This window comes from Lissotriton vulgaris, chromosome 7 (assembly GCF_964263255.1).
Source record: "Lissotriton vulgaris chromosome 7, aLisVul1.2, whole genome shotgun sequence".
In the NCBI taxonomy this organism is placed as follows: Eukaryota; Metazoa; Chordata; class Amphibia; order Caudata; family Salamandridae; genus Lissotriton; species Lissotriton vulgaris.
The window spans coordinates 1,105,014,794-1,105,039,127 of NC_141695.1; the positions used below are offsets into that span (position 1 = coordinate 1,105,014,794).

Here is a 24,334-nt window from a genome sequence, read left to right on the forward strand (position 1 = left end):
TACTGTTTAGCAGTATATAGAGTACTCCGAATTTCTGCACTGTTACAGCAGTGTATCTGTATCGTTGAGCGGTACATTCAGAGTAGGGGGAAGTTAGCTATGTCTTTAAATGTTTCATGTGATTAATGTCGTGGTATGAATGTGATTGTTTTTATTATTGTGTTTTTGTATAAATAGTTACAGTTGACATTAAGTATCAAGGATCAAGCATTTCAGTATCAAGTAGGCACAATGCCGTTTTTCAACAAATTAAAGCAGATAGGAACTAGGAAAGGGATGTTAGAGGAAGAAATTCCAATCCCCCCTAGGGACACTCCAGGTAATTTTATGTACAATAAACATGGCATAGACGCCATCTTGTATCTAGAGTTATGGACAGATTATACCAAGCACCTAGAGGAAAGATACCGATGGCCAGTTAACGGAACATGGGATGCCGAGTGCATCATAAAGGTAGAAGAAATATTACGGAAAAAGAAAGCTAGACAATCTCAGAAAGACGCCATAGAATTTTGGCGTAAGGAATCACGTAAACGTGCTGATAGAGCACTCCGTAGAGAAGACAGGCTTAAAGAATCAGAAAAAGCCCAAGAAAACGAATTAGTCACTGAGGGAATTCGAGTAAAAGTAGAACAAATAGATCGTATCCAAAATGGCAAAGTGAACAACATGTATCTTTTGGCCGATGGTACCCCTGACGCCATTTCAGAAATACCGAAAAATTTGCCGTCACCATTAGTTCCAACTAAAGTAATGCATAAGACTACTAAAGACATATTCCTAAATTCATACCTCGAAGATGTAGCGCCAGCTTACACCAATCTGCCTGTTCGTGCCCTGCCTACTGACGGGGCCGGGGGTGGTACTGCCTCCCAAGATCACTCTCAGCCAACACCGAAAAAGACTAGTTCCGTTCCGCCAGCCCCGCCACTTCCCTCACCTAAAACTGAGTTACCGAAACCACTTCAATCAGATCCTACTAAAAGACAAATTCAGATACTGACTACACACAGAGATAATGCCCAAGCTTCCGCTTCAGAAGGTGCGACCGCGGGTCTCCAGACCCCGCCACCGACTCACAGATTAAATCTCAGAGGTCAGCAGAGTCCTCTTACGTACAGATCCCCCCGTTCTTCTAATTCATCCCGTCTTGATGCACTAAAAGAAAATATGTCAGTTTGTAGATACGATCCAGAACCTGGACAGGACGACTTAATGGTATTAGCGTCTTTACGGTTAAGATCTGCTACTGATAGTTTGTTATGTTATGCAGGAATGAAGGAGCGCCTAGATAGAATATATGAGTTCGTTCAAACGGGAAAAGACCCCGACAGTATTAAGGATGCCCTGGAGAAACAGAAAGTTAACATGCAAGGACTGATACTACGATTTTTCATAAATTGTCTAATAAGAGAACGAGACAGGCCCGGAACAGAGCAGAGTGAATTAGATGCATTGAACAAGTGGGGTCAAAATATAGCCGACGGAAAACATGACAGACAAAATTGCATAGAGGCCATGTATAAAAAGATTAAGAAAGCAGTGATAGCAGTACACGAGAAAGAGAAAGAAAAGGCTCCCTCCGAGGAGGAAGAAGAATCTGAAGAACCAGAACCAACTACAAGTACTATAGCATATGTAGGTAGGGGAAACTACCTTAGGAAAGGTGTCCGTCCGGAAAGCAAGAGAGTTTTCTTCTCTGCCTTAACGAATCCGAATTCTGCTGAGCATCAGTTCCAGGAAACTGATAAACGGCTTCGAGATCGAGTTGGGTACCATGTACTCAATTCTATGGATGAACAAGAATTAGCCCGATCAGCGGTATCATGGGCCGAAAATGCAGACATATATAATGATGACACCGTAGCACAGACATTTCTGAACCTCTCCCCCGACGAACAGAAATTAGCAGGGGTATATATGATTCAGCACCTTCTCATTAAGTACAGAAAACATTATTCCGATCCAGGTCCCTTACATGAGACACTAGAAGCACTACTGATGGATAGATGGAGAGGCCTAAGCACTAAATTAGTTCAAATAATTCTAGAACAACGACGCAGATATGATACTTTTGTAAGTCCTGAATATGTCCCCGCCCCACCTCCAGAAAGGAAAATGTACCATATGCAGTGCGGGAGTGGTATTGAAAGTCAGAACCCCTTACGAGAAGTGCACCCTGTCATGGGTGAGGATAAAACTTTGAAACGCGTGTATGTACACACGCCTCTGACTAAATTAGAACTGTTAGAAATGAAGAAATTAGTACCATGCCATGATAAAGACCCTGCAGGTTTCCATAGAGAGCTTAAAGACATGTTATTAATGGGGGACTACACATATGATGATATCATGAAAATGTTGAAAGTATTATTGCCTACGGGTATATTCGAGAAATTAAAGGAAAAGGACTGGGAGGTGGGAGACGCAAAGATTGCCTGGGCAGAAATAGAAGACGAAGAGAAAAAACGGGTCCCAGGATTAGGCCTTGGGGACAAAACTAAAGCATTACCAGGTTTGATAGTACAGGTCCTGCCCAGATTATTGACAACTAGAAAGGAGGATTGGGATGCCATCTCGTCCTGTAAACAGAAACATGATGAAGATACTAGCGACTTTTATTCAAGATTCGAGAAATGTTTTATTATCAATAGTGGCCTCCAGCCAAGTAGCGAGTCGTACCCACATCTTTTTGTATCAAAGTTAGTCGAGAATTCCCTACCGTTAGTTAAAAATAGAGTGTATAAAGTCGAGAGTACATGGCAAGCAAATACGCCATCCCAGATGTTACAAATGTTACAATATCACCAGAATAGAATTAGGGAAGAACAAGATCAGGAACAGAAGCGTATGAAAGACACGAAAATGAAAATGTTAGTAGCCCAGACGGTCCCATCCGACAATCACAGGAAAGGTACGACCCAGACAAGTCACGCTGCAGCTCCTGTTAAAGGGACATGCAATTATTGCAAGCAGCCAGGTCACTACGTACACGAATGTGCAGTTCTGAAACATAACATAGCGACAGGTAAAACTAAAGAGAGACCGCATCCGCCTAGACAAGATCATAACCAGCATCAGTCTACACAGAATACACAGCCCATGCATGCATCTGCACAGACAGCACAGACCGTAGCAGTACCACAGCCACAGCCCATTGCTGCAACTCAACAAGTCTCACAACAGATGTACCAGTATGCCCAGTCTGCTTACCCCGAATATTCCAGATATACATGAAACAGCCTAGAGAGGGAAGGTGGCTTGCCTCTTATCGAGATTCCTGTAGATCAAGAAGGTCCTTATGTACACAGTCAAGTATTGGGGAAAGATAGAAAGTTTTTAATTGACACAGGGGCAAGTCGCACTACAATAAGTCATGACGAAGTTCCAGGGGCACCCCTCTCAGGCTCACAAAATGTTTCCCTTGGTTTTTCAGGACAACCTATTGTAAATGAAGTATCAGAACCAGTTCCCCTGGCTGTGGGTCCATTATCACGCGTTACAGACCTGTTACTAACAAAATCATGTCCGGAAAATCTGTTAGGAATTAAAACACTGAAAGCTCTAGGAGCTATAATATGCTGCTCCCCGGAGGGGGTTAGACTCTTTCTGCGGGATTTCAAGGGTCATTACGTCCTTCGTGAGTTTGACATCAGATTGAAAAATGTACCTGATTACCTGTGGGCAAAAGGCCCAACTGATGTAGGATGTATGCACATTACACCATACCGTGTTACCCTCAAGGCAGGTGTTGTATTACCCAGAATCAGACAATATAAGTTACCACCCGATGCTGTAGCGGCTTTACTGAAAATCATTGAAGAGCTCATTGCCCAAGGAGTGGTCGTCGAGACCGACTCCAATATCTGTAATTCACCCATCATTCCGATTCTTAAACGTACTGATCCCAATGCACCGCCAGTATATCGGCTGGTGATTGATCTCCGAGAATTGAATAAATGCATTATCCCACAGTATCCTGTGGTCCCCGATATATCATCTCTCTTGACTGCTATTGATTCAGAAGCAACGTTCTTTACTGTAATTGATCTCAAGAACGCCTTCTTCAGCGTGCCTATTGATCCGGAGAGCCAATATCTCTTCGGATTCTGTTTAAATGGACGCAGTTTCAAATTTTCGCGCGCACCTCAAGGATTCACAGAAAGCCCCAGCATCTATAGTCAAGCACTGAAAAGACAACTAGATTGTATTCAAATGCCAGTTAACACCGCTTTACTACAATACGTCGATGATCTGCTGATCACCGCACGAAGTGAGCCCGAATGTGAAAAAGCATCACTGACAGTTTTACATTTCCTGGCTGACAAGGGACACAAGGTGTCTCCTTCGAAGCTACAATTCTGCGCTCAGCAAGTTGTGTACTTGGGTCACTTACTGTCCAAAGTGGGGAGACAGCTCACTCCCGATCGCATTCAGTTAATTGTGAACATGCCGCAACCCAAGACACAAAAGGAAGTGCGGGCCTTCATAGGCCTCACCTCGTACTGCAGACAATGGATTCCCCAGTATGCATTTCTAGCTAAACCACTCATCCAGTTAACGACACAGGAGGCAGCGACTTCGACTGTCCTCCCTTGGACTCAGGAACACACACAAGCTTTTGAAGAATTAAAGAAAGTTTTATGTCAAGCACCAGTTTTAGCGACACCATGTTACAGCAAACCGTTTACACTTTTTGTTACAGAACGTGATGGCACAGCGTTGTCTGTCCTCACTCAAGACCAAGCAGGTTCACATAAGCCTTGTGCTTATTTTTCTAGTACATTGGATTCAGTAGCTCAAGCACTCCCTGCGTGCTTAAAGTCAGTAGCAGCAACAGCGTTAGCAATAAGACAAAGTGATTCAATTGTTTTAGGTCATCAGTTAACAGTTCAAGTACCACATTCTGTAGAGGTTTTGTTAAACAGAACCCAGACTCAACACTTAACTATAGCACGACTGACAGGTTATGAATTAACACTATTCCAGCCACACATAGAAATCAGACGTTGCAGCATCCTGAACCCAGCAACACTGTTACCTACAGTTATGACAGATCCAGCTCCGCATGATTGTATAGAAATAATTAATGCAGTAACTAAGCCTAGACGAGACTTAACAGATGTCCCATTGACAAATCCAGACCTGACACTTTATGTGGATGGTTCATGCATGAGAACAAGTACAGGAGAATTAGTGGCCGCGTACGCCGTGACCACTGAAACTGAAATTAAAGAAACACATCGTATTGACACACTGTCTGCTCAAGCAGCAGAGCTCATCGCTCTGACCCGAGCTTGTATTCTAGCCAAAAACAGAAATGTTAACATATACACAGATTCCCGCTATGCCTTCGGAGTTGTACACGACTTCGGAGTCCTCTGGCAAGAACGAGGTTTTCTGACTTCCCATGGGGCCAAGATACAACATGGCCCCCTTATCCAAGCACTGTTAGAAGCAATACATTTGCCCTCGGGCATATCAGTCATGAAGTGTAAGGCACATACTAAAGTCACAGATTCTGTCTCCCAGGGTAACGACCTGGCAGACCAGACAGCAAAACATACAGCACTGACTCGCACCCAGACTACTGATGTGACAAAGACAATAGGCCAGACCCAGTGTATGGCAGTCAGAGATCCCGCCCTAGATGTAATTGATATCCAGACACATGCTACTCCAGAGGAGATAAGGAAATGGACTGAACTAGGAGGGATTCAGACAGATCAAGGTTGGGTGACGAAGGGAAAATCTATATGGTTTCTCCCCGACTCAATGGTTCAAGTCATAATAAATACAGCACATAGTCCTGCCCATCTTGGAGAGAAAGCCATGTTAGACAGTTTACAGAATCTCTGGTACAACAAACACTTACGAGCAGCAGCAAAACAGAAAGTGCGTACTTGCATGATCTGTTGTCAGTTCAATCCAGGTAAAAGTGTCCCTGTTGAGCAAGGTGGATTCCATCCTCCCGATCACCCTTTTGAAGTCCTCCAGATGGATTATATCCAGATGAATAGCTGTAGAGGATTTAAGTATGTCCTTGTAATTGTTTGTGCTCTGTCCCGCTGGACCGAAGCATACCCAGTCCCAGACTACACTGCTCCGACCACAGCCAGACAGTTGGTTCGTGAATTCTTCCCACGGTACGGTTTGCCCCGTGTCGTGTACTCAGATAACGGACAGCCGTTCTCGTCCGAGCTGATGAAACAAGTTTCCCTCTTGCTAGGATATCAGTGGAGGTTCCACTGTGTCCGACATCCCGAAGCAGCTGGCCTTGTAGAAAGGCATAATCAGACACTAAAAATCCGTCTTGCCAAGATCTGTCAGGAAAAAGGGGTCGACTGGATAGTCGCCCTGCCCGTGGCACTATTCTACATGAGAATGGTCGCCCACTCAAGATCAGGGCTATCCCCGTACGAAGTGGTCTTTGGCAGACCGCCGAATATGTGGGGGACGCCCGTTCCGAAAAGGATCACTGATATTGATTGTAACATGTTAACAGATTACCTTGCCTCCTTGATGTCTGCACTCCAATCATGTCGTTCACAGGTTGCCGCAGCCTTCCCCGACAACACCGATGTAAAGGCGAATGAGGTCCGTCCAGGGGACCTGGTAGTCGTCCGGAATTTCGACCGGAAAAGTCCGCTGGAGCCCCGCTGGAAGTCTCCAAAGACCGTTCTGCTTACCACCAGGACCGCCGTGAAAATCGAGGGGAGAAAGGGGTGGGTCCACACGAGTCACATCAAGCTATGCAATGAACTAAAAAACGGACTGAAACAGGACTCTGACTCGTCCACCCCCACCAAAGACTGTGTTGAAGCACAAGACGTTACTGTGCCTAAAAGAGAAAAGACTCCTCAAGAACTTTTCCGTATGAAGCTTCGATCTAGCAAGTCAGACAGTTTAATTGTTTAAGTCCTCCCCTAGGTGAATCGGTTAAATAGTTTCTGACATGTACCCCCTAGATCGAGTTAGAGAGAGAGAGGAAAAGAGAAGAACATATTGCAAATCACTTCGTAGTCACTGCATAGTGACACTAATAATCATGTTTATTCTGAGTATTCTAATTATTATTGCCAGCATTCTGCTTCCTATGTACTGGCCTATTTTCAGGCGTGAACAATCTGCTTACAATGTTTCTGCTGAACACACTTTTAGTGAACTCCCCGCACATGAACTCTCTTACAGACTTGCGCTGCGCAACAACACATTCATTAGTATGTTACACCATTCCCATCAGACAAATAATGCTACAGACTGTTGGATATGTGGCCGACTCCCTCCCTACCAGAATTACAAGGGAGCTCTGCCTCTCTTTCCGTACCCATTCACTCACAATGGCTCCTGTGGAGCATGGTTTAAAATAATTAATTCTTTAGATCCTGATATTGCTGTTTTCGATGGGGGCTGGGTTTGGGGAAACTTGAACTTAGTCCTGCTCAACGTCTGTTATCCGGATAAAGAGGGACTTCCCACTCGAATAGGAACTGATCTAGAAAATGAAGTATATGGATTAGGTAATTACACAATTAGCCTTATGATCCTCACCGTTGAATCTGAAACTGCTCCAGTTCTGCCCCATATGTTAGTGTTACCAGTCACAGGTGAATTATGTGTTAGCAAGAAAGGTTCAGTACACGTAGGTCATAGTAAATGCACTACTGTGGTCGAGTTCAGTGACCATGGTACATCGTCTTTTAAAGCTACCAGTCATTCCTACTTTGTTTGTGGTCATACCGCATACATACGTTTGCCTCCAGATTGGGATGGTACCTGTTACATTGCATTCCTTCTGCCACCTGTTTTTCTAGCTCCCCCTGATTACCATAGAAATACGAATCTAGCACCAAATAGACCCAAAAGAGATATTCCCCTTGTCGACTACACCGAAACGGCATGGGAACAGTACACTGATTTCAATAAAGGATTCTTTTTCTTCCTAGGTCCTGTCCAAAACAGTAAATTAATACGCAGATTAACGAGAACACTTGAAGCAGTAGTGAACGAAACTGCCTCCGCTCTAGGTAACTTAACAGAGGAGCAGTCTGCTATACGGACTGTTGTCCTTCAAAATCGTCTTGTGATTGACGTCATCTTGGCAGATAGAGGTGGAGCCTGTAAGGTCATCGGGTCAAGCTGCTGTGTTTTCATTCCACAAAACGCACCATCTGTCTATCAAGCTATCACCCGTTTACATAAAATTGCAAATCAGATACATCAGAATCCAGGCACCTGGACTTGGTCCGGTTGGTTCTGGACTACGTTAACAGCTTGGGGATGGAAGATCTTATCCTTCCTAGGCATTGGTCTTGTTATAGTATTCAGTTGTTGCCTATGCCTGCAGTGTGGGCCAGCGATATGTGGGCTGTGTGCCACATCCTGCATTGAGCATTCCAGTTGCCTCTCAAACAGTCAAAGAAAGAAAGACGAACATATAATGTTACAAGAACAAACCGATCGATTTATGAGGATCGATATATCATGAAGGGTCCGTAGGGAACAAGGAGGGAATGAGGTAATATAAATTTTATGGTCATGTTGTGTTCCCTAGCGAGTACCCCACCGACTCCATGTACGAGTTAAAAGTGCATGTAACTTCCCTCCTGTACCAGCTATGAAGCCGCAAATACATTTGCGTCCAACGTTAACTTGTCCTCTTTCAGACCCACCATGAATGGGTTTGATGGTCCGTTCCTAAGTATGCTATGCCAACGTCTTTTTGAAGTGTACTCCTACGTTTTTCAGCCTGGCTGAAAGTAGGCCCTGAATCTCTGCCACCGAGCCTCTTCTCTGACTTCTGACTGCGAGGGCCTCTGCCCAAGCAGCCCCCGTACCCGTGAACTCTGACTTACTTCTAGCGCGGCCCTCCGTGCTCAGCTCAGCCTGCTGCCTGCCAAGATTGACTATAACCTTCGCGTTATCTGTTTTCCTCCCCGAAGATACATTCCAGCCTGCTAGCTTCAGTAAACATCCTTCCTCAGCTACAGGGCTAAAGGGCCGACCTGTCTTTATGCAAGTAATTCATAGCCTCTGTTGCCATGCTTCCATGGAAGGCCCCATGCCCCCACATATTCTCATACAGACACTCAGGCGCTTATACACGCACTCACAGCAAGTATAGAATAGCTTCTGCTCTAGAGACCTTTCTGCCCAGATAGCTTAGTTCCTAAACATCAGATATCAGATATGATAGAAGCACAAGTTGATCTGACATGCCAGACTTCTGTCTCTCTCCGTCAGTGTAAATGTCAAGTCCCCTGCACCCCGTCTATCACACGTCATGCAGCTGCGCGCGCATCCAAGCTTCCGATTTCTGCTGACATTGCAACATTCTGTTAGCACCACCCCTTGGTGCCACCCACTTGCGTCACCTATCAGTGACGTTTTCTAGCACACACCCTAGTTCACGCCTAATTTACGCCTCTTGATGATGTATTAGCACCACGTGTATACTGTTATCTTGTCTTCTCTCAGCTGCTACGCCTCTTACATTGAACATTATGATGTTAATCAAGTATATAAGCTATGTATTGTCAATAAACGCCAGCGCGCTCATCTATCCCTTCTGACACCCTGTGTGGTGGTCAGAACACGATATCCTGATTCCTTTATGAGGAATAAAACCCTTAGAAACTCTTACACCACGGACTCTGTTTTCCTTCATTCTGATTGAGTTATTATTAATTAAGTACTTACCTGCATAGAAATTAAGAGAGTAAATTAATTATTTACGTCAGGGGCTGCATCTTATTCTTGCCTATTAGGTCTCCAAACCGCACCACTGACCCCTGCTCTATCTGGCCCTTAGTGACCTTGATGCTTTCTTCTGTAGGGCCTGAAGCACTTCCTCCAGGTGAAAAAGATGGTTCTCCCAGCTGCTACTGAATATTTCCATATCATCCAAGTAAGCAGCACTGAAGGCCCCATTCCAGTCAAACCCTGGGTCACCAACTTCTGGAAGGTGGCAGGGACATTCCTTCACCTAGAGGGCATCATTTTAAACTGGTAGTGGCCCTCTGGATTGGGGAAGGCTGACCTCTCCATGGCTTCTTCGGTTAGGGTGATTTTCCAGTACCCTGAAGTAAGGACACAAGTACTCAGGAACTGGGCAGCCCCTAACCTGTCACTCAGCTCATCAGCCCAGGGAATTGTATGAGCATCAATCTTGGTGACTGAATTGAGCCCCCTGTAATCCACACAGAACAGGAGTTCTGGTGTGGTGCTGTGGGGCAGCTTTTGGTACCAGCGCTACTGGGCTGGACAATGGGCTCCCGGAGGGTTCAATAATCCCAAACTCCAACATCTTGGATACCTCGTCCTTGATGCTAGTCTTCATTTTGTACAACAGTCTAAAGATTTCATTTTTTTTTCAAAGACCTTTATTAAGTATGCACAATTTCGTAAACATAGTCGAAAGCCTACAACCCTGCGGGCCGGCTGTTACAGATTTGTATTTTAGTCCATCTTGGTCATTTTACACAGCCATTAGGCCGACAACCCTGGGGTCCAGCGGCGTATCTTAGTCGTATCACCATTATTACTTTCTGTGTCATAGGCAGCAAAGTATAGGTCTTACATTTTATCTTTTATGCTTTGTAAACAGAACTTATAACTGAGTTCAAGATAAACCATCACATTTTCCGCTGTGTATCATTTCTGTGTTTATGCATTTGATTGAGTCTCACATGTGCCCAGGTATAGCTGGAGCCATGTCCGCGCCGCTGTGCATCGCTGTGCGTTCTTACCCAGATCCTGTATCCTATCCCCTCTTCTCTATTCCCTGACCTCCTCTTCGTCTAAGTCTAAATCATCCTGTTCCGGTAAAGGGTCACCAACTCCCCTCTGTAAGCGTTCCATGCCAACCACACTTTGTTCCACTTACGGGGGCAAGCCCTAAGTACATATACTGCCCTTTCTGTGAACATTAGCAGGTCCATATTTTTACTCCATCTTGAAATCGTGGGTAGGTCAGACGCGCCCCATTTTTGAGCGATGTCCCTTTTGGCCACCATGATGGCTAGTGTGGCCCATATGTGGCCATGCCTAGACAGGTCGGTCGGCTCCCAGATATTCAGTAAACATTTACGCGGTTCAGGTATCAGGGAAATTTGGAGTGCTTGTGTGATAGTGCGCATCACCTGTCGCCAATATTCTACTATAAGTAGGCATTCCCACAGAGTATGGCAAATTGTGCCTTCTTCTCCACAGCCACGTAAACAAAATGGGTGCGGTGCTCTGTGTATCTTATGGAGCATATATCTGGTGTAGTATATGCAGTGCAAGATTTTGAGTTGTACCAGTCTAAATTCCGCTGAAATGCCCACCTCTTTCGGGGATGCCAATGCCTCATTCCACTCCGAATCGTCAATGTCTCCGATGTCTCCCACCCATTTCTCTCTCACGGCCTGTGTCGGGTCCGTTAAATTATTAAGCAGTTTTTTATATGTGAGGGAGGTCGCGCCCTGTTGCATATAGTCAGTGAGCAGCCTATCCTCTAATGGCGAGGATTCCGGGACATCAGTGCCCACCGGTATCGCCTGCAGCACTGCGTGTCTTTAAAGATTTCATTTTTGACAAGTAGACTGTCTCCTGTGTCACATCCTTGGTACTCAGATGGGTAGTCCCAGGAGTGAGGTAAAACAGTGAGCAAAATTGTCCTATCATATTGTGATTGTCCCCTGCTCATCTGAAGTCAGGGTAGGGGAAAGGTCTACGTCTTCCACTCTCTTTTGATTGCAGGAGTTCAGGGATAGGTTTACTCTACTCTTCTCCCCCACCTACTGTCAGCAACAACATAGCTGACCTAAGATCTCTCAAAATGTGGTTTGGGACAGTTGGGGTGTTCTAGGGGTCTTGATGCCCAGCAGGTAGGTAACCTCACCCTTCTCTCAACTATCTCATAGGGACCAGTCCAATTGTCTTGGAGGGCCCCAGGATCCATCATCCACATGTTCAGCCCAGACTGGAATTCCACCAGGGTAGCCATTTGGTTGTACCATTGTTTCATTACCTCCTGGCTGTCCTCCAACTTATCAGGAGCTTGCTTCCAGGACTTGGTCATCTAGCTTTTGAAGGCTAGCATGTAGCTCACAACATCTTGGAGGGTTTTTCTGGAGCCTGCTCCCACCCCTCACTAACCAGACTAAGAGGTACACTTACTGGATGGCCATACTGAGGTTCTCAGGGATTACATCCAAATCTAGCATGAGGTACTTCTGTCTAAGCAAAGAGTAGGCAGGGTAAGAGGGCATCCCTCTTATACCACATTGCCTCAGGTAGGCCCTTAATCTCACCTTTAAAGGAATCTCTCAACAGGCCAATTGGTTTGTGAATGGTGGGTTTTTGAAAAGATATAAGCAATTCAATACTCTCTCCACGTTGACTGCATATAAGCTGACATGAATTTGGTTTCCCTATCAGACACCACTTCCTTGGGGAAACCCTTTTGGATTAAAATCCCCATTAGGGCCTTAGCCACTGCAGGGGCAGTTGCAGTCCCGGCCTCTAGGTTCTTTGTGGCATGAACCCCCCTAACCAGGATAAACCTGTTGACAGTGTCTGTCTGTTGATCCAGGGGCTCTACATTTTCGATGCCCACCCATTCAAAGTGGGTGCCAATGACAGGCAAATGATTCAGGGGAGCTTTCAGCTTCTGCCCTTACTTCCTGCTGGCCTGGTAAGTCAAGTACATCCTACACAATGTATTTGAGGAAATCTTTATCCAGGGCCAGTAAAAGTGGGGGACAAGCCTGGCAAAGGTCTTGTCATGCCCTAGATGTCCTGCCTGCCAGGGGTATCTCATGAGCCAGCTTCAGTATAAGGGCCAATTAGCATTGGGGAATGCCCAGTGCCATTGTTGCCCCATGCACAGTTACCTTGGGCTCTCTTAACAGGAGGCTGTCATCCTATTATATCTGGTGACTTCCAGAGGCATCACCTGCTGCCTTGGCTTTGGCCTGTTGCCTTATGCCCTCCAAGGCTGGGCACCCCATCTGCACCTTACAAAAGTCCTTCCTAGTGGGTCCCTCATCCCCATGCCATCCAGCAAGTACAGGCAAGTCAGCAAGGGGGGCAATGTCCTCTCCACTGGGCTCCAGCAGTAACCTCCTCTGTCACCCCATCCACCTCAGCTGGGAGACATTCAGGGGCTGGTATCCCATGCTCATTCCTTCTCTTGGCATCTGTCTGGGCCATTCCTCCATGCTGCAGACTTCTTAGACTCCTTTACTCCTTTCCTGGGCAGCCATGGACCTAGTGTTTGCACAAATCCACTCAGGCAACCCCAACATTTCCATGTGTGGCCTGAGATCCTCTTCCTTCCAGGTATTTTACTCAATGTCATTACCTAGGAAACCTCCACAGCCATGGCAGGGCTCATAGCTACTTTCAGAAGACCTGATACCTTTCTCCACTCAAAAGACTTTCAGAAGACCTGATACCTTTCTCCACTCAAATGGAACAAGGGCCACTAGGTAGTGACCCTCACTGCTGTATGTTACCACAACATGGTGTAATGTATTGGGTAGCGTCTGCTCTTGGTCCACCAGCTGACTCCTTACCATAGTCATACTAGCACCTGTGTCCTTCAGAGCCTCAACACCTTGCCTATTAATGGTGACCCACTGCCTCTCCTTTGAAGTATCGGAAGGCATATGGGTTTCTGGTACTATCTCCATGTCACCCAGGGACAATAGGGTAACCTCACTGACTTCCCGCCCATTAACAGGGACAAACTCCCCCTGAAGCACTATAATCAAAGCCCCTGGTGTCCTTTCTACTGTGGGAAGCTGTGCCCTCTTGGGACCCTTGGGATCCGCCTTGTAGAGCCCACACTTATAGCACTTGTAGCACTTATGAGTTTTGTTCTGACTTTTGTCAGGGAAGCTCATTCTCTGGTGGCTAGACTGGGAAAGGGACCCTTTCCCATGAGAACTGTTTTGGAGATCTTTGGGGAACATCTTTTCCCCTCCCTTCCTTTTTGTGGTGGGAACACTGACCACCCTTTTGGGAGCCCCCTCCCCCCTGAAGCTTTCTTGGACACACTGGTCCTGACCCAAATATCTACCACCTCAGCAAGCTTGCTGGGGTTTTGCCAGCCCTGGAAAACAAATATCTAGCATGTGCTTCTTCACAAACAAGTTGTGCAGCCCAGAATAATCTTCAACCTTGCTGCCCCTCACCCAGCCCTTCAATGTCTTGCTGGAATAATCAAGAAAGATCACCCAGATCTGTGTTGAGATCTTGTGGCTGCTTCTGAACCTCTGTCTATACCTTTAGATGGTCAGCCCAAATTTGTTGACAAGAATAGTGTTCATGGGGGTGTGCTGTGTCTGATCCTCTACCTCTAGTGTTAGGAGTGAGTCCTCTCCAACGTGGGCATGTATCTTCACAACCTTCCCACAGGCCTCTTCAGTATCCTTGTGCATTCTTAAAGCCACTTCATAGGTGTAGAACCATTTGTCAAATATTCATCCCCCTCCACATAATTAGGCTCTAAATCTTTGGGTATACAGACCCTTACTTCTCCTGTGATCATTATAGGTGGCTACTATCATAACTGCTGGACTAAATCTGCTTTGCTCTCAAGTCAGACACTTCAGGATTCTTCCCAGACCAAATCTCATCAGAATCATTCTGATCTTACCCATACACCCAACTATCACACTTGGTAGATTCTTTCAAAGAATATCACACCGATGCTACTGAGGTTTTTCATTTGCTACTGACCTCCTGCCTTTCACCTCAATAGACCTCTGACACATTTATGAATACTGTTGTTTTTCTGGCATAGGAGCCTATGGGCCCAACTTTCTTTTTACCTACAGTTTTTTTCACAGTGGAAGTAAGGTGGCTCCTTCTGTCCTGATGAAGACCCCGTTACAAGGAATCATTGTCCCTCCTATTCTTATTGGGTCGAAACATCGACTGTCCTGTATTTCAACCTGTACTTCAAGTATATCCACATGTAAATGACAGCAATTAATTTACTGCATATCTTCACTGTATTGTGGTTTTCTTCAGTTATATCAGTTATATACATGTTTACCTGAGGGTCTAACAAAATAGAGAGGATAGCACTCCTATAAAGCAATAATTATAACAGTTAGGGCAAAAATAAGTAGCCCCTAGTATGTGAAACTCTAGTATTTATAGAGTAAACACAGAGACATGCAATAAGATGACATTCAATGGCAATGATTCAGATATGAAGTTCTGGGATATAGTCCACTTGTTTTTTATTAGCTTCAATCTTTATTCTTATTATTCCAAAGCACAGGTTATTCCAGCAGGATTAAACATCACCAACACGTGTTTCGTCCTACACAAGGACTTTTTCAAGGCTGGAAAATTACAAAAAATATACAATATAATAATTCATTTATTATTTACACGTAATAATTACAATTAAAAACCCTATGTACAATGGTGTAGCATGCCGACTGACCTAGCCTGTTATATCCAACTTAATATAGCATAACGGGCGGGCCTGGATCTCAAAAACATAGCCTTTGGTGTCAGCAAGTAAACACAGTATCACCAATAAATACAAAAAACAACATGTAACATTGTCAGTCCTGAAAACGGGATATCTTTGATAATGAAAGGAATCCCTGTGGGGCTGAGCAAAATAAGACATAACATTTAAAACATGTACTGCTTTTACAGTTATATATATACATATACCCTATGGGGCTGAGCAAATAATGCATTAGATTTTTGCATAAAGTACTGTTAGAGATATGAATATACAGATGAACCCACCTTGTAAAAGGTGAGCTAAGCTGTCCGATGGGTGTCCAAAATAGAGTGGTAAGCCAAAAATGTGGAAGAGAATAGGATGTCTGAGGAGAGAAAAATTGCCATAATTGTTTGAGTTAGGGAGTCTAAAGAACGGCTAACGTCTGTGTCCAAAGCACTCGACTAGTAATACAACTGAACAGAGTGGACCATCACTAGCAAAGTTTAAACGTCACTAACAGGGTTTCACAAAGAAAGGCTAAGTAACTGTGGGGTAGGCGTCTGAAAATATGAGCAACCGTATTGAATCTAGAACGAAGTAGCTGGAGAATACACAGCTACCACAAAGAAACTATAGTAAAGATTGTGCATGGGCACTATATTGATGTAATTAGTACTGGACATAATAAAGCCCATGATAAAGCCCATATGTATGGAAATATTGACAACATAACTCACCTAGAATTAAACGGTGAAAATTAGAATATTTAGCAATTTTCCGGTCCAAAGAGACAGTTTCAAGGGTCGCATAAGACCTAGCTAGTACGCTGTAGGAGAAAGAAAACAAGTAAGTCACACATGGTCCCGCAAGAGTAGAAAGCAGCTGCGCATAAAAATACGCAATTGTAAAACCTGCTCGGCAATACATGATAATCACACCAGGACTGACAAAGGTGTAACTCTATCAAAAAAGGTTCAAGTTATAGGTATCTCTAATACGTGGCAAACGATATAACGTCTAATGGAGAGTAGCATTCCAACCTAGTAGTGTTACTACATTGTAGAGGAAAGATACTTGTATGTTAATATAAACAAAACTCACCAAGCTGCACAATTAAGCAAAAGTTGTATAAAAGTCAGGTTCTCATGAACGAACACACGAGCGTGGACCGGGATAAATGCAGTAGTAGAAGAAGACAACCATGATAAGTTGAGACGCTACAAGAAACAGATACCATGAAATTAATTAAGATGCGGTAATCAAACTATTGTGTAAAAAACCCAAGCAGGGTAACGTTAGCTCGCCGCTAGCGTACACTTACCCTAAGTTAGGACTGTTACATGACCTCAATCAGACAGTATCTGGAGCGCGAAACGCCAGGGTGCAACACGCGGCATTATATGCAGTCGCCGCTAAAGTGAAACCGCCGCCACACACACGTGGAACGACGGGTCATAGACATGAGGGAAGGACTAATGCGTGTCAGAGCCAACTAACCAAAGCAACGTGCCATCCAACTTGGAATATCCTCAAGAATTACAAACAAGCCAAAGTACTGACCAAGACTATATGGACTTAGAAGGTCAAAAAGTTGTTTGGACACAAGCATAAGCCGTAATAAGCTCCCATAAGAAATATAAGTGAAAGGTGAGGGTACAAAGATATCTGTAGAATATGTAAATAAATGAAAAGAATGAGTTTAGGTGAGAGAAGGACTTATGTATGGGGCTCATAAGGTAATTGTGCACATAAGGTTGTGACATTTCAAATATAGGTTGAACATCATATATAGCATAATGGCATCAATGGAGAATTTGATTTTTCAGAAACATAGGTACAGTACAGCTAATCCTTGAGAAAAACGTGAAGCTCACGGTCAACGTTAAGACCCATATCTACAGCTCGTAGTTTGATTAACCATTGGGATTCGCATTTCCTCAAAGTATTTTGTTCTATCACCTCCTCTGGGGTGAGCTTTTACCTCCATAATACCATGAAATTTCACCGCAATAATTTCTGAGCCAGCATGTACAGTATTGTAATGGACTGCTAGGGGATAGTTTCTATTCTGATTGCGGATTGCTCGTATATGTTCCTGTATTCTCTCTTTCAAAGGTCTTGTGGTACTACCAACATAGATTAGGCCACACTGGCACACTATGCAATAAACACAGAATTTAGTGTTGCAATTGATGAAATCATTGATCTGGTATGTGTGGGGAGAGTTGTATTTAAAACTCTTTTTTTATCATCAGCAAATTGACATATGCAACATTGGGTACATTTGTAGAAACCCTTAGGTTTATTAGGAAGCCATTTATTAGGGTTATCAGTAGGCACAGGTTCTTTAATTATGGACGGGCTTAGTCGATTCCTAAGGGTTTGTCCTCGTTTGTATACAATACATGTTTACCTGAGGGTCTGACAGTTTTTTTTCCAAAACGAAATGTAAATATTGTGATATCCCTTATTTTCATCCTTCAGTCTTTGCACAAGCACCTCCTTGAGAACTTGCTTTCTTCACCCTATCTTGGAGCACCGTTTTTGAATTGTACAGATTGAATTTGATTTGCTGAACATGATATACATTTGTCATTTTCATTACAAGACCGGAGGCTAACATTCTGCGTAACATCTTTTATTGCCACTCCTGAAGCACCTTCAAAGCCTTTCCAATAGAATAAAACACTAGACCTGGAACACACAAGTCAATAAATAGTCCTACCATCCAACATTCTTCCTCTTTCAATTGCTGCTCCTGAAACAGATAAGTCATACTCATTTTGTTTCTTGTATGAAAGTATGTTGAAAGGATATTGTGGTTAGGTAATGTTTATGTGATTTAGGTTAGAGCTAGCTTCTAATACATGGACGCATGCTCTTTTGTATGTTTGTAGTTGTTTTGAGGTAATTTGATTTTGACTGAAATAGAAGAATATATTTTAAAAAAAGGATACATTCAAAGTAGGATCTTTAACAGGAAGCATTTTTAAATAAATGTGAATATTTCAAGGCATTTTTGAAGTTGTATTAAGCTTCTGGCATTTTCAAAGTTGTACTTTAGGTAAAGATCTATAGCCAGTTCAGGCAAATAATAGACATGGGCCGTTCTAGGCCTAAATATTGCATGTACTCACACATCAAAGTACTAAAAACATGCAAAGATAGACCAAAATTGTCACCAATAAATATAGAAAATTATTTCTCACTTTATATTTCAAATATACTTTAAATTATATTTATGTTTTATCATAAATAACAATTGCAATCAGACAAATCACATTTGAATTCGAAAAATTATATCCATTAGTGCATTCAGATATACATTAGAAAATTGTTTTGCTATTTTTTTTTATAAAATATATATACACAACAAAAAGAGCCATAGACAGGAATTGATGGTGGCAATGCGGTAGATGTAGATTTTCAAAGTTGTATAAAGCATATTTTTTAAAAGACGCAGCTTTACCGTTAAAGTGTAGCTGATGCGCGAGGTTCTGAGAGAGTCTTTGGCTGACATGCGAGGATCCGCTCCCGTTTAAGCTGAGAAGGATTTCAAGGGGAATCTTTGGCTGACATGCTGTCAGCTAGAGGCTCAGAAGCGCAAAGAAAAGAGTAAGTAGAATATCGCGAGAATCACTCAGAGGCCCGTTGCCTCTTGCTTGATCCAGCGAGAGTGATGCCATCGTGGATTTGGCACAAATGCATTATTCAAGTGAGTTACACGCAAAGTGGGAATGGTTTAACAATCGTTTTTCCTAGCGTTTTCGCGTAATGGATGTAACAGCTGCTTGGTGCACAGTAATTTATTGGAGAGAGTTATTTATAGGTCCTGCGGAATAAGGTATTGGTTTTTAGGTTTTTGCTAGAAAAAAAGGATATATAGAATTAATTATTAATTAATAGGAAGTGGTAGCAAATTTGGAAATGGAGAGATCAAGACAGAGATGTGGTGATTACAGGAGGAAAAATGAATGAAGATATTGTTAAAAGAATAATTGAATTTGAAATGAGGAAACAAGTTAAAGAATCTATAGAGGACTTTTTGAAAAGTGGAAAAAGGAGAGGTAATGAATCTAGGTAAAGTTTTATTCATTGTCAAAGGGTGAAGGAATGAGTTCATAGGTAGTAGAAAAGAACAGAACAAAGAAAGAGACACAAGAAGGAAGTGGGTATGGCACAAAAAGATATGGTTGGTAGTTTACCATCTGCAAAGAAAGGTGTCCTTGGTGGCACAAAAAGGAAAGGTGTCCATAGTGGTACGCAATGAGAGGATGTCCTTGTCGGCACACAGGATGGTGACCATTTTGAAGAAGGGACGCCAAGTGTTTTGGCTGAGAAAAATTGTGATAATTTGAATGAATATGTCTTAAATTTAGAGCAAGATGATGGATATGAGGATTTTGAAAATATGGAGATAGAGGCTTCTAGTGAAAGTATTCAAGATCCCTTTGGAGGGGTTATGTTTAGGTAAATAAATATTAAGCATCCAAGAAGTGAAGAATGGTAGCCTATGGACCACGTTGCAAAATTGATAAAAAAATGATTTAAAAAAACCCTTGGACAGGGAAATCAATCAATCAATCAATCAGAGTACTTGTAAAGCGCGCTACTCAACCGTGAGGGTCTCAAGGCACTGACGGGAGGTGGGTGCCGCTACTGCTTGCTCGAAGAGCCAGGTCTTGAGGAGTCTTCTGAAGGCGAGTAGGTCTTGGGTCTTCCGTAGGTGGGTAGGTAGGGTGTTCCAGGTCTTGGCGGCGAGGTAGGAGATGGATCTGCCGCCGGAGGTCGTTCGTTGGATGCGGGGGACAGCGGCAAGGGCGATGCTGGCGGAGCGGAGCTGGCGGGTGGGGGTGTAGAAGCTGAGTCTGCTGTTCAGGTAGGCTGGTCCGGTGTTGTGGAGTGCTTTGTGTGCATGGGTGAGGAGCTTGAAGGTGGTCCTCTTGTCGACGGGGAGCCAGTGTAGGTCTCTCAGGTAGGGGGTGATGTGGCTGCGGCAGGGGACGTTGTTGTTCAGTCGGGCGGAGGCGTTTTGGATGCGTTGTAGTCGTCGTAGGTGTTTGGCTGGGATTCCTGCGTAAAGTGAGTTGCCATAGTCCAGTCTGCTGCTGACAATTGCCTGTGTCACCGTTCTTCTTGTTTAGGTCGGGATCCACTTGTAGATCCTGCAGAGTGTGCGGATGGTGTTGTAGCAGGAGGAGGAGAAGGCGTTGACCTGCTTAGACATGGAGAGGGAAGAGTCGAGGATGAATCCTGGATTGCGTGCATGGACGGTGGGTGTCGGTGCTGTTCCCAGTGTGGTCAGCCGCCAGGAGTCATCCCAGGCTGAGGGGGTGGGTCCGAGGATGAGGACCTCCGTCTTGTCCGAGGTCAGTTTCAGACGGCTGCTCCTCATCTAGTCGGCGACGGCCTTCATTCCCTCGTGGAGGTTTGTTTTGCGGTGTGTGGGTCCTTGGTGAGGGAGAGGATGAGCTGGGTGTCGTCGGCGTAGGAGATGATGTTGAGGTCGTGATGGCGGGCCACTTGTGCGAGGGGGGCCATGTAGACATTGAACAGCGTTGGGCTGAGGGATGAGTCCTGGGGGACGCCGCAGATGATGTCGGTGGCTTCGGATCGGAAGGGTGGGAGGCGGACGCCCCGACCGACCCGCCTGACGTACACCGCCGCCACGCTCATCGCACTCAACACTGGCCGAGTCCCAGGATGCTGCAGAGCCACCCCACGACGCGTCCACGGACCCTTCAGCTGCTACACCTGCAAGTTCACCTGCATCCGGACCTGCCCGACACCAGCACCTACCATGCCGAACACCAGCAGCAACCACCTCAAGTGCATCTTGCTCAACACCCGCTCCGTCCACAGACACGCCATCGAACTCTGGAACCTCCTCGACACCACAGCCCCTGACGTTGCCTTCATCACGGAGACCTGGATGAACACCTCCTCAGCGCCCGACATCGCCATCGCCATCCCAGAAGGATACAAGATTACCCGGAAGGACCGCAACGCCAACCAGGTGGGAGGAGGCATCGCCATCATCCACAGGAACACCATCCGCATCACGACCAGCACCGACAACACCCCACCCTCCGCCGAACACCTGCACTTCCAGATCCACACCGACCCGAAGACCACCCTCAGAGGCACCCTGATCTACCGACCTCCGGGACCACGCACTCAATTCAGCGAGGACATCGCCGACTTCGTCAGCCCGCACGCCCTCCCCTCCGCTGACTACATCCTCCTGGGGGACTTCAACTTCCACCTGGAGAACAACAACAACTACAACACCAGCACCCTGCTCGACAACCTCGCCAACCTTGGACTCAAGCAGCTGGTGTCCACCCCCACCCACCTCGCCGGACACACTCTCGACGCCATCTTCTCATCCAGCAAAGACATCGCCTTCAGCCACGCCACAGAACTCCACTGGACAGATCACAGATGCATCCACTTCACCTTCAAAAGAATGACGACCCACCACCACCAGCAACAGGTTGCCCGAAGAAGCTGGAACAAGATCACGGCCGACCAGCTCGCCGCCTCCCTGAGCCAGCACCCTCCGGCCAGCTCAGTGAACCCCAGCCAGGCCGCCGACAACCTCACGAAGTGGATCATCAACTGCGCGGACGAACTCGCCCCACTGAGGACCCCGCCCAGCAGACCCGGCAGCAAGAAGGCCCCATGGTTCACCGACGAACTCAAGAGCTCCAAGAAGGACTGCAGAGCCCTCGAGAAAGCCTGGAGAAGGGAACCCATGCCGGACAACAGGACCACCCTCGAGCTCGCCACCCGGAAACACCACCAACTGATCCGCATCGCCAAGAAAACGGCTTTCAAAAACCGACTGGACAACAACGCACACAACTGCAAGGCACTCTTCAACATCGTGAAAGAGCTCTCCAACCCCAACGCCGGAAACAACGACATCACCCCTTCGCAAGACCTCTGCAACTCCCTCGCCTCCTACTTCTACAACAAGATCGCGGACATACACCACAGCTTCAGCATCAACCGACGCACGCCACGACCGCAGCAACGCCACCCACCACCACCCTCCGCGCCTGGACCCCGGTCAACACCGAAGACACCGTCCACACGATGAACTCCGTCCACTCCGGATCTCCGACCAACCCCTGCCCTCACCACGTCTTCAACAAGGCCGACGCTATCATCGCACCCCACCTGCGGGACATCATCAACACCTCATTCGACACCGCCACCTTCCCTGAGAGCTGGAAGCACGCCGAACTCAGCGCTCTACTGAAGAAACCTACAGCAGACCCCACCAAACTCAAGAATTACCGCCCCATCTCTCTACTCCCGTTTCCAGCCAAAGTCATCGAGAAGACCGTCAACAAACAGCTGGCCACCTTCCTCGAGACGAATGGATCCCTCGACCCATCGCAGTCTGGATTCCGGGCCAACCACAGCACCGAGACCGCCCTCATTGCCGCCACTGACGACATCCGAGCCCTGATGGACAACGGGGAAACAGCGGCCCTCATCCTCCTAGACCTCTCCGCGGCTTTCGACACGGTCTGCCACCGCACCCTAGTGCAGCGCCTCAGCAACGTCGGAATCCAGGAGAAGGCGCTGGAATGGATCGTATCCTTTCTCGACGGAAGAACAAAAAGAGTCCGCCTACCACCATACAAGTCAGAGGCCACCAAAGTCATCTGCGGCGTCCCTCAAGGATCCTCACTGAGCCAGACTCTCTTCAACATCTACATGAGCCCCCTCGCGGCCATCGCACGCCAACACAACCTCAACATAATCTCCTACGCCAACGACACCCAGCTGATCCTCTCCCTGACCAACGACCCCGCCGCCGCCAGAGCCAACCTGCACGAAGGGATGAGAGAAGTAGCCGAGTGGATGACGACGAGCCGCCTGAAGCTGAACACAGATAAGACGGAGGTCCTCATCCTGGGCTCCTCACCCTCCGCCTGGGACGACACCTGGTGGCCCCCCGCCCTGGGCACCGCACCCAAACCAACGGACCACGCACGCAACCTGGGTTTCATCCTGGACTCCTCCCTCTCCATGACCAGGCAAGTCAACGCCGTCTCCTCGTCGTGCTTCAACATCCTGCGCATGCTTCGGAAGATCTTCTGGTGGATCCCCACAGAGACCAGGAAGACCGTCACCCAGGCCCTCGTCACCAGCCGACTGGACTACGGCAACGCACTCTACGCCGGAACCACCGCCAAGATCCAGAAGAGACTCCAGCGCATCCAGAACGCCTCAGCCAGACTCATCCTCGACATCCCACGACACAGCCACATCTCCGGACACCTAAGAGACCTGCACTGGCTCCCGGTCAACAAGAGAATCAGCTTCCGCCTCCTTACCCACGCACACAAAGCTCTCCACGACCAAGGCCCGAGCTACCTCAACAACCGAATCAACTTCTACGCTCCCAAACGCCACCTCCGATCCGCCAGCCACGCCCTCGCCGCCGTTCCACACATCCGCAGAGCCACCACAGGAGGAAGGTCCTTCTCCTACCTGGCCGCCAAGACCTGGAACTCCCTACCGGCCGACCTGCGCCTGACCCAAGACCACCTCTCCTTCAGGAAGAAGCTCAAGACCTGGCTGTTCGAGCAGTAGCGGCACCCCCCCCCCCCAAGCGCCTCGAGACCCAACGGGTAGGTAGTGCGCTCTATAAATGTCCTTGATTGATTGATTGAGTTCTGCCCGAGAGGAAGGACGTGGTCCAGTCAATGGCCTTCTCTTGGATTCCGGCTTCTTGGAGGCGTGTCTTTAGAGTGCGATGGCAGACCGTGTTGAAGGCGGCCGACGGGTCCAGGAGCATGAGGGCTAATGTTTTGCCGCTGTCTGGTTGGTGCCTGATGTCGTCTGTGGCGG

At 46.3% G+C, this 24,334-nt stretch overlaps 1 long non-coding RNA gene across 2 annotated transcripts in view; it reads right to left on the bottom strand.

Annotated features, from left to right (window-relative positions):
• Positions 1 to 15,207: 15,207 nt before the first annotated feature.
• The window catches only part of LOC147702979 (uncharacterized), a 102,120-nt gene continuing 92,993 nt past the window's right edge, over positions 15,208 to 24,334 (bottom strand). For both annotated transcript variants that reach the window (XR_015297265.1, XR_015297264.1), the window contains exon 3: positions 15,208 to 15,344. This is a non-coding gene — a long non-coding RNA (uncharacterized LOC147702979). The remainder of the gene's footprint in view (positions 15,345 to 24,334) is intronic.